Here is a 9,395-nt window from a genome sequence, read left to right as displayed (position 1 = left end):
TGTACATTAATATGAATAGACATCTGACTATTTTACAGGATAGACAATATAAACATATTTAAAATTAAAGGAATTGAAATGTACATTGTGCAGCTTGTGTTGCAAACTCATTTATAAACCTTGAGAATTTATAAAAAATGAAACACTTTAATAATTCTAAACCTTAGCATCTTCACAGATGACATTATGCTGCACCAGTGAATTCATCCATACTAAACTTTGTAACAAAAAATGAATGAATAAGTACTTTGTAATGATGGCAACCTCTGGAACTTAGTAGTTTGTGCTACACAACAATGAAATGGTAATGAGACTATAAAATATAAATAATACATATTACAAACAAATCTACACAACAACAAAATATACAATGAATGTTTACTGAAAATAAACCAGGGAAATTCTTCCAGAAAGGTAAACAATGTAATGTAAAGCCAAGATGACAAAATTCTGCCTTAAATAAAAGTGTCCAGTATTTAGTGTATTTACGATTGTGTTTTGTATTCCACATCTCTTGATATTTTACTTTGAGATAGAGAGAGTTTCTATTCTAATTTAAACATATTTTCACTGCTGTGTTCACACAGTGTTCTCTAAAATACTTTCTCCTTTTCAGTGTTAAACCATTTGAGAATTGATGACCTGAATTTAGCTTAACAGGGACTGCATGTAGCGCTGTAAGAAAAAAGAGATGAAGGTCATTCTTTGTTTTGTTTTCTTTCATTTATCGTTGATCAATGAAATTGCTGGAGATATGTTTACATAAGTCTAAGCTTCTACCCTTTAAGTGGACTTTTATAAGTTACTTACAAGAGCTGTCTCATTGTGTCTGCAGAATGATTTTAGTAACCACAGCCACCAACAGAGAAGATTTAGTTGGAGCTTCCACTCTACACTGGCCATGTTATGACTCGGTGATGTAGTTGAGAAGACAGTGCATTCTCATGGACAAAGCTGAGAACAAACAGGATAGCAAAAGGGACTATCCGTGTTGCATATATCTGAGATGCCCACGTCCCTCTCCGTACGGTAGGATGAAGCAGGCCTGAAGGGGGGTGATTTATTGAGTGTGTGCAGGGGCCTGACAGGTATGGCTCTCATTAGACAGACAGAGTTTTAATTAGTGGGAACACAGCAGTGATGCAGGTATTTACATTTGTGTAGAAAACTATGCCAAGAGCACAGGGGCTCACACAGCTCTCTCAAATATAGAACAGCATGAGTGAGATGCTCTTATAACCTCAGAGGGCTTAAACTGAGCAATATTAGTAAGTGTAAAAAAAGAAAAGAAAATAATAATGGAAAAGTAAGACAAAAAAAAAAAAGAACAGCCAGATTGGGAAATAAGAAGACAAGTTCGGTCTTGCTGATTGCTTGTGATAGCAAGCAATCAACAAGATATCAATTCTGCTCTTACAGTACACGCACAGGGAAAAATTGCTCTCACCATTCTTCCTGTGTGTTTAGAGTCTGTCTCCCGTAGAGGTGGTCGCCAACTGTCTCTTTTGATCAAAATCAGAATTTAGCCTTGCTTTACATAAATATTTTTCTGGAAGAAAATGTAGCAACTGTGCCATCCAAACTGGGTACACAGCTCCATACAAGCAAGGAAATATTGATCCCTATTACACAAAGCACATTTAAAGTTATCTAATTAATGTTCCCCAGCGTCAGTATAGTCCCATCTTGCAGTACATTACCAAATCAACCAAAACCCTGTTCTAAAAAAGAATGTTTCGCTTCACCATTGTCATAAACTGTGATCATAAAGTTTAACTGTGTCTCCATTTCTCACTTGTACTGTGAGCCATGCTCTGGTGAGGATGTGGATGTGTGTATTCAGTATAAGCTGCAATGAGCTGTATAGCAAACCTCCAGGCTCAGAGCTAGTTCTAAACTCCCAGAGGATAGTTATGCGCACGGCAGAACCAAAGAATATACAGATTATATCTATTTTTGTTTTCTTTTTGACTCTGCTTTTATTTGTCAGCATCGACAAACATTTCACTAGAAACATTTTTAAAAGCTTCATTATTCTCATTTGTGAGATTCTAATATATCCTTTCTAATTTCTCCATATTTTGAAATGCATGCATGTATTTCTGGAGATAAGCAGACAAGCTATCCTGGCGCATTATTTTATTAAATGTGTTTTGCCTTGTTGTTTTGCTTTTTCCATGCTATAGTCTGTGTCCAATTAACCAGAGTGTACAGTGGAGTAAATACTTGCATCTGCCACTTTACACTGCCACATCTCTAACACACCAAGAAGGAAATAAACTGGATCCTAGTGTTTGAAGAGGAATGTAGTGCCTGGGTGCTATATTTGATGGGAGCAAAAGACAAAAAAGTACAAAAAAAATGCCCTTGCAGACCACAGATTGTAAATTTTAGGATTGAAAATGGTCTTCATCGGCTATTTATACCCAAAGCCCCTGTAATGTAAATAACTTTTGCTTAAGAAAGTTGGATGATTATGTCTGCCTGCTTTCTCACTATCATCATATCTGTGCACCATTAGCCCATGCCTCATTGGATACTGTCACTCTGAGGCTTTAAAATGACTTGTCGTGTTTGATTTTAAGATTAATGACTGACTGGCGCTGGAAGCTGAATTATATTGATCTCTGGTTAGATGCCATACCTAGTATCCATGGCAGCAGACCTGAATACTGTGAAGTTGCATATCAATCTGAAAGGTCAGAAACTGCATTTGTCATCAGTAGTCACTTCAGAATTCTACATAGTGCTTGAAAAAAAAAAATACCAAGACCAAGTCTTAATTTCATATTTAAAAAAAACCCCAAAACATATTAAAAGCTTGCATTCTATCTCATTGATGCTAAATATCAAAAGATCTGCTTGTCAAACAATACCTCTTTTTTATTTAGAGAGCACTGTGATTCAGAACGCATCTATCAGCTCTGTGTGTGTTGGGTGGATTTGTCTGTATCATGTAAGATTAAAAAGCAAGATTAGAAAAACAGTCACCAAATGAACATCATTTATCATGTATTTCTGATGACAATGAAGCGTCAAAAACTGTCTCTGAAGATCAGTGATATAAATGCCCATCAATCATAACAAAAAAGGAAAAAGACTTGGATATAATAAGGCATACTGTAATGAGAAATGAAAGCAGGTCAGGCCTTTGGCTGACTGTTAGTGAGCCTTTATGGTCAGCATTAGCTGCAGTGCTGGAACAGCTCCTAAAGGCCATTAGTGCTTAATAATGACTACGTTATTACTTGTGTACTGTATTATTCATGACTTCCTCATTAGACGAGCAATTCTTAACCGAGAAGATCACATTTTTGTCCACGTTTGCTTAATTGTGAGTATGCTATGCTATGCTATGAAGAAGAATTGGATACAGCTGGTAGAACAACTGTTTACCCTAAATGGTATGTTTCCTATGTGGGCTAACTATAGCCCATGAGAATATGAAAGTATGAGATCTTACACTGGAGTTTTTCAGAAACAATCTCTGCAGTGGAGAGAAAGAAAAAAAAGTGTGTCTACAAATATGCCCAAAGCTTATACCTTAATTTTGGAGAGAAGCATTGGCGATCATAATGTGGTCTTAGACCTTACACTTAAAAAAAAATACATTGCTATGTTAATATAGTGTTTTTCTGTATCTGACAGGTTAATCAGATCATTAAAAGACTTGTATTATAGTTGTCTATTATACTATATACATTATGCTGTGTACTACTTAAGGTATCCTTTCAAGAAATAGTAAGAATTATATAATTATTGTATTGCCTGGTCACATCGATACTATGTACTCCAGTATTTGACAGATTAAATCTTCATCTCAGAACAACAATAAGCCGTAGTAATTATTAAGTAGTACATGATATAGTAAGTAAAATGCTACATGTGTCTAATAAGTCTAAGGAATTTTGGGGAGGCTTCTATAAGTTATGATAGTATGCATGCTACTATATATAATTCATTAAAAATAAATTTATTAGAGAAAGATAATTATCTTGTTCAGGTGAATACTCATAACATAATATGAATTTGATAATAATAGAGAATAATAGAAATTTTCCTGCATTTATGAAATTGCAACTTTTCATACAGTTTAATTTAAGGAACTTTAGATGTATCACACTTCCATTTATCTTCTATGTTTTTATATGTGCTGCATAGTGCACATTAGTGTGTAAATAAGAAACTGTACATTTTACATTTTTGATCACTGGAAATACTTCTTAGAACCCAATCTATCGCTAAAGTCTCCTCCTTTGATATATCTACATGATGTTTAAGCGGTAGTTACTACTACTTTAAATATTATTATGAAAACAAATTTGCACAGCTGGCCACCAATTTGACTCCATGTTCAGCAGTTATATTTACTTCAGTGACCACAGTGAAGACTAAAAACTGAGCTAAAAGAGAATGTTTTCTTTTTTTTAATTTACATTTGCCAGGTGGCTAGAAACACAAGATTCAAATTAATTATCGTTTTGCTCTGTAACTGCAGGATGTGAAAATAAGCAACTGTTTTCTAACAAGTTGCCATAGCAACTTGAAAGGTGATGAATGCGTCGTTCACAAATTGCTTCTGCTGCCCTGAAGCATTTAAAGGCATGCAATATGCCCAAATGTTTTTGTTTTTTTTAAATATACTGAATAGGGGCAAGTCAACAGTGCAGTGATATGTTTATTGAAACTAAGTCATTAGCAGAACTAAAAAAAAGGCTCAAAATGGGGAAAGAATAGTTAACCTAAGAAGAAGAAGCAGTAGTTTTGATCTACAGATATTACAGGGCTATGAGCAATGAGGTCATGTTTTGTTCCTCCTTCTTTAGCAAAGGTGTCTTAGAAACAGAAATTGTGTAGGAAATAGTTGTTTCTAGATATACTGCCTAGGCTCTCTTGTATGAGTACAAAGACACGGGCAAGGTTAAGAACTGGAAATGCAGGGGTCAGCTTCGGAAGCCGAGAGCATCGGAAGACAGACACATCAAGCTGACTTTCCTTTGAATTTGGAAGATTTCCAGCAGTGCCGTCACCTTAGAACTGGCAGAAATCAGTGGGATGCCAGTACGCCCTACAGTCTACAACCAGGAGAACCCTTGTCAGAAGTGCCTCTATGGAACACTTGCAGCCAAAAAGCCATTCATCCAGTGTGAAAGAAAGGCAAACAGCTCACCTATGCACAAAAACAGAAGAGCAGTGTGCAGATAAATGAGAGCAGGTGTTGAATTAAAACTTGAAACATTTAACTCTAACAGAAGATGGGTTGTCTGCCAAAGTCGTAGGGAACCATAATGAGTATCCGTATGCCACAGTAAAGCTTGGTGGACATATAATGGGATTGTACACCACTTATTTTTTATACATTGTGAGCTTTTCATGTGCAACTGTTTACACTGCTGAGTCGGGAGGTGTTCATGTAGCATTTTGTCAGAGAAAAGTGCGGTCCTCGTGTGGATAGCTTGGTACGCATTTATAAGTAAGTATCGTAATGCAAACCTATTTTGTTTATTGTGAAATCTTGGTGAGGGTGAGGGTAGGGACGTAGATCGACCGGTAAATTGAGAGCTTCGCTTTTACACTCAGCTCCCTCTTCACCACGACGGACCGGTGCAGCGTCTGCATTACTGCAGCTGCAGCCCCAATCCGTCTGTCGATCTCCGGCTCCCTTCTCCCATCACTCGCGAACAAGACCCCGAGATACTTGAACTCCTCCACTTGGGGCAGGAACTCATCCCCGACCCGGAGTGGGCACTCCACCCTTTTCCGGCTGAGAACCATGGCCTCAGATTTGGAGGTGCTGATCCTCATTCCCGCTGCTTCACACTCGGCTGCAAACCGTTCCAGTGCGAGCTGGAGGCCCTCACCCGATGAAGCCAACAGAACCACATCATCCGCAAAAATCAGAGATGAGATTCTGAGGCCACCAAAGCGAAAGCCCTCCGCCACTTGGCTGTGCCTAGGGAGCTGGAGATCGACAGACGGATTGGGACTGCAGCTGCAGTAATGCAGACGCTGCACCGGTCCGTCGTGGTGAAGAGGGAGCTGAGTGTAAAAGCGAAGCTCTCAATTTACCGGTCGATCTACGTCCCTACCCTCACCTATGGCCACGAGCTGTGGGTAGTGACCGAAAGAACGAGATTGCGGATACAAGCGGCAGAAATGAGCTTCCTCCGAAGGGTGGCTGACCTCTCCCTTAGAGATAGGGTGAGAAGTTCGGCCATCCGGGAGGGGCTCAGAGTAGAGCAGCTGCTGCTCCACATCGAAAGGAGCCAGCTGAGGTGGTTCGGGCATCTGACAAGGATGCCCCCTGGGCGCCTCCTGGGTGAGGTGTTCCAGGCATGTCCCACCGGGAGGAGGCCTCGGGGCAGACCCAGGACATGCTGGAGAGATTATATCTCTCGGCTGGCCTGGGAACGCCTTGGTATTCCTCCGGATAAGCTGGAGGAGGTGGGTGGGGAGAGGGAGGTCTGGGCCTCTTTGCTTAGGCTGCTACCCCCGCGACCCGGCCTCGGATAAAGCGGATGAAGATGGATGGATGGATGAAATCTTGGTGCAGCTGATTTAATATAGAGAGAATTCTCTTGGTGCATTGCTGAGTCCAGAACATCAGCCAAGCCACAGAAGCATAGTAGGGAACAGTGTGTAATATCCTGTCTACTACTGAAAGGATGGCTAGCTGATGATGCTTGTGAACCAAGGAGCAAACATTTAAGAATAAAATACATTGTAAGGGGGGGTGGGGGGGATGAAGATTCCATGTTCTTAGCCAAAAAAAACCACTAGCTTCAATGCCTTCAAGTGATTAATGTAGTTTACATAAAAATAGTCAAGCAACAGACAGATATACAGAGCGAATTCCTGTCTACACTGGATAGTACCATCTTGAAAATATAGCATTTGGTTGATTGCTGTTAAATTCTTTATGCACAATCATAACCCCCAAACATGTTTAGAAAACCATAAAAGAACAGTCTTCAGTGACAAGAAGGAGGCGGCTGCAATACATGGTTTAGTCCCCATGACTGACTTCCACTTCAAAAATATTAAGTCAGTCTGTGATTATTTGAAGAGACACAAAATGTTTTGAACACCACAGCACATAATGTTTTTTGTATTCACTATCCACAATTGGAATTGGAGTTTGGAAAAACTGCTGTAATTTTTCATCTCGCAAAAGGTTAAGTTATAAAAAGAGGCCATAACAAGAAGAAGATAATGCATTAATGTGTACAAAGTATCATATTCAGCAATATGTGGTTAACGAGACAATTTAGCCTGGCAGACTTTAAAGCTCAGGTAAAGTAGTCAGCACTGATTTTTTTTGGTGCATGCTTTTTCTGGATTTGTGCCTACTAAGCTTTAACACAACTACATCATGTTTAGCAATTTTTTGAAATGGCAGTCAAGAATATGGATTTTTCTCAAAAGCATGTTCTGAAGTGTTTTTACGCTGCTTGATTGGTATACTGATTGCTTCTACTGTGCTAAAAATTACACCGCTTACACCAGCTACAATATTTGAAGTTGATTACAGTTTGGTTTGTTTGCTTCTGTTTTCTGTGCTCTAAAGGCATACTTGTGTAGCAATTTTACAACACCACAATGGTTTTCCTACAGTACAAAAACATGATGCTGTTGAATTCTCTATGCTATGATACTGCTTTCTCAGTAGTACTTACATTACTTACATTTGGTGTATGGATGTTTAAAGAGATTGTACTTGTAAGTTTAGAGTGCTTTAACAAGATAAACACTCTATAAGAATTATAGAGAGTCCTCAAGTGGAGGTTTTGGCTGAATGATTTATGCTAAAGAATAACTAGAAATGCTTATTATGCACCATGGCTGAGCTGCTGTAAAATATTTCTAGAGTATGTTTGTTTGTTTTTTAAACAATGTCAGATATAGACATTCATGCCATGTAGCTATGATTTGGTGCTATACAAATAAAACTGAACTGAAATTGGATTGAATTGAATTAAGGCAGTAGAAAAAGCATATTTTTATGAGAGATCACTCGCCTCCAATTATTACCCTGCCGAGTGTCGAAGAGAACAAAAAACAAATTTAAAAAAAAAACAAGCAACTAAACAAAAACTATTCTGGAATAGAATGAATAACACACATCACTGACAAATTAATAAAGTATATCAAAATGAAAAAAATAATTGTAAAGCCAGGTTGTACTGACAAAAATGATACTTAACAAAGGTAAACAGTTTTTAAAGGTGAAATATGAAGGTAAAATCTGATAGGTTCGTAGCATAAACCTATTCGCTGGAATGTTCAAGACAATTCTACTACACAGCAAAAGCAAGACTCAAGTAGGCAAAGTACTTTGTGTTACTCATGCATGAGGGAGACCCAACTGGAGCCAAGTGTCGTTCTGCCCACTTGACCTCCGTCAGACTCTCAGCCAGGTTCCCTGTAGCGCTCCTTTTATTGTGGTTACATGAATATGCATAGGTTCAATAACATATGACGTCTTACATAGGTATACATATGAACCAAGAGTACCTTGTCTGTGTGTTGTGTAGGTATGTGTGTGTGTGTGTAGATGTGTGTGTGTGTGTGTGTGTGTGTGTTCAAGATGTGAACCTGTGAAGACTGCCCAAAGCTGGTGCCAGGAGTCTAGCGGTCCATCTAAACAAAGGGCTCTTAAACTCAAACAGATATACGTGTGTTTGCTATACCATATATCAGCAAGAGAAGATACAACCTCTCCTAGGAGGTGTGTGATCTATGCCAGAACACTCTGAAGAGGAGTGAACGCACTCCCCCCTTCATGCTACACAGAGTTGTTACAGACCTCCTAGGATGAGACATTCTTTCAATATGCAATCAAATACATAACTTCTAAGAATATATAAATATATATTTCTAAATGACAATCCAACAATATAAACCTGACAAAATCAATGTCAATGGTAGTCAAAAAACGCCAATTACACTGTTGACCCCAGAGGGTTAATTTTATCAGTAGGTACATGGCAGGTATCTTGGTAAATGGACAGTCTTAGATAGTAACAGACAACAATTTTCTCAAGTGAAAGCCCAGTAAACTGTTCTGTCAGATTGAAGGATATAACAAACTAGCATTGGCCATTTAATGCTAGTAGGATTAATGCTGACATCTCAAATGCCAAAGGATGACATCAGTTATAGCCCATGTTGTCTTACAAACTGACGCTACATTGAAAAAAGTGTGAAGGACCTGACCAATTACCAAGGAACTGCACAAGGGCAGGGATAGCTCAGTAGGTACAGTGGTTGCCCCATGATCGGAAGGTCGGGGGTTCGACTCCACTGAACGGGTACCCCTGAGCAAGGTTCCGTCCCTACACACTGCTCCCCAGGCGCTGCATTGGTGGCTGCCCACTGCTTCACTGGGTGAATGC

Source organism: Pundamilia nyererei, unplaced genomic scaffold (assembly GCF_000239375.1).
Source record: "Pundamilia nyererei isolate P.nyererei 1_Seehausen unplaced genomic scaffold, PunNye1.0 scaffold00080, whole genome shotgun sequence".
In the NCBI taxonomy this organism is placed as follows: domain Eukaryota; kingdom Metazoa; phylum Chordata; class Actinopteri; order Cichliformes; family Cichlidae; genus Pundamilia; species Pundamilia nyererei.
This window is presented reverse-complemented; position numbering follows the sequence as displayed.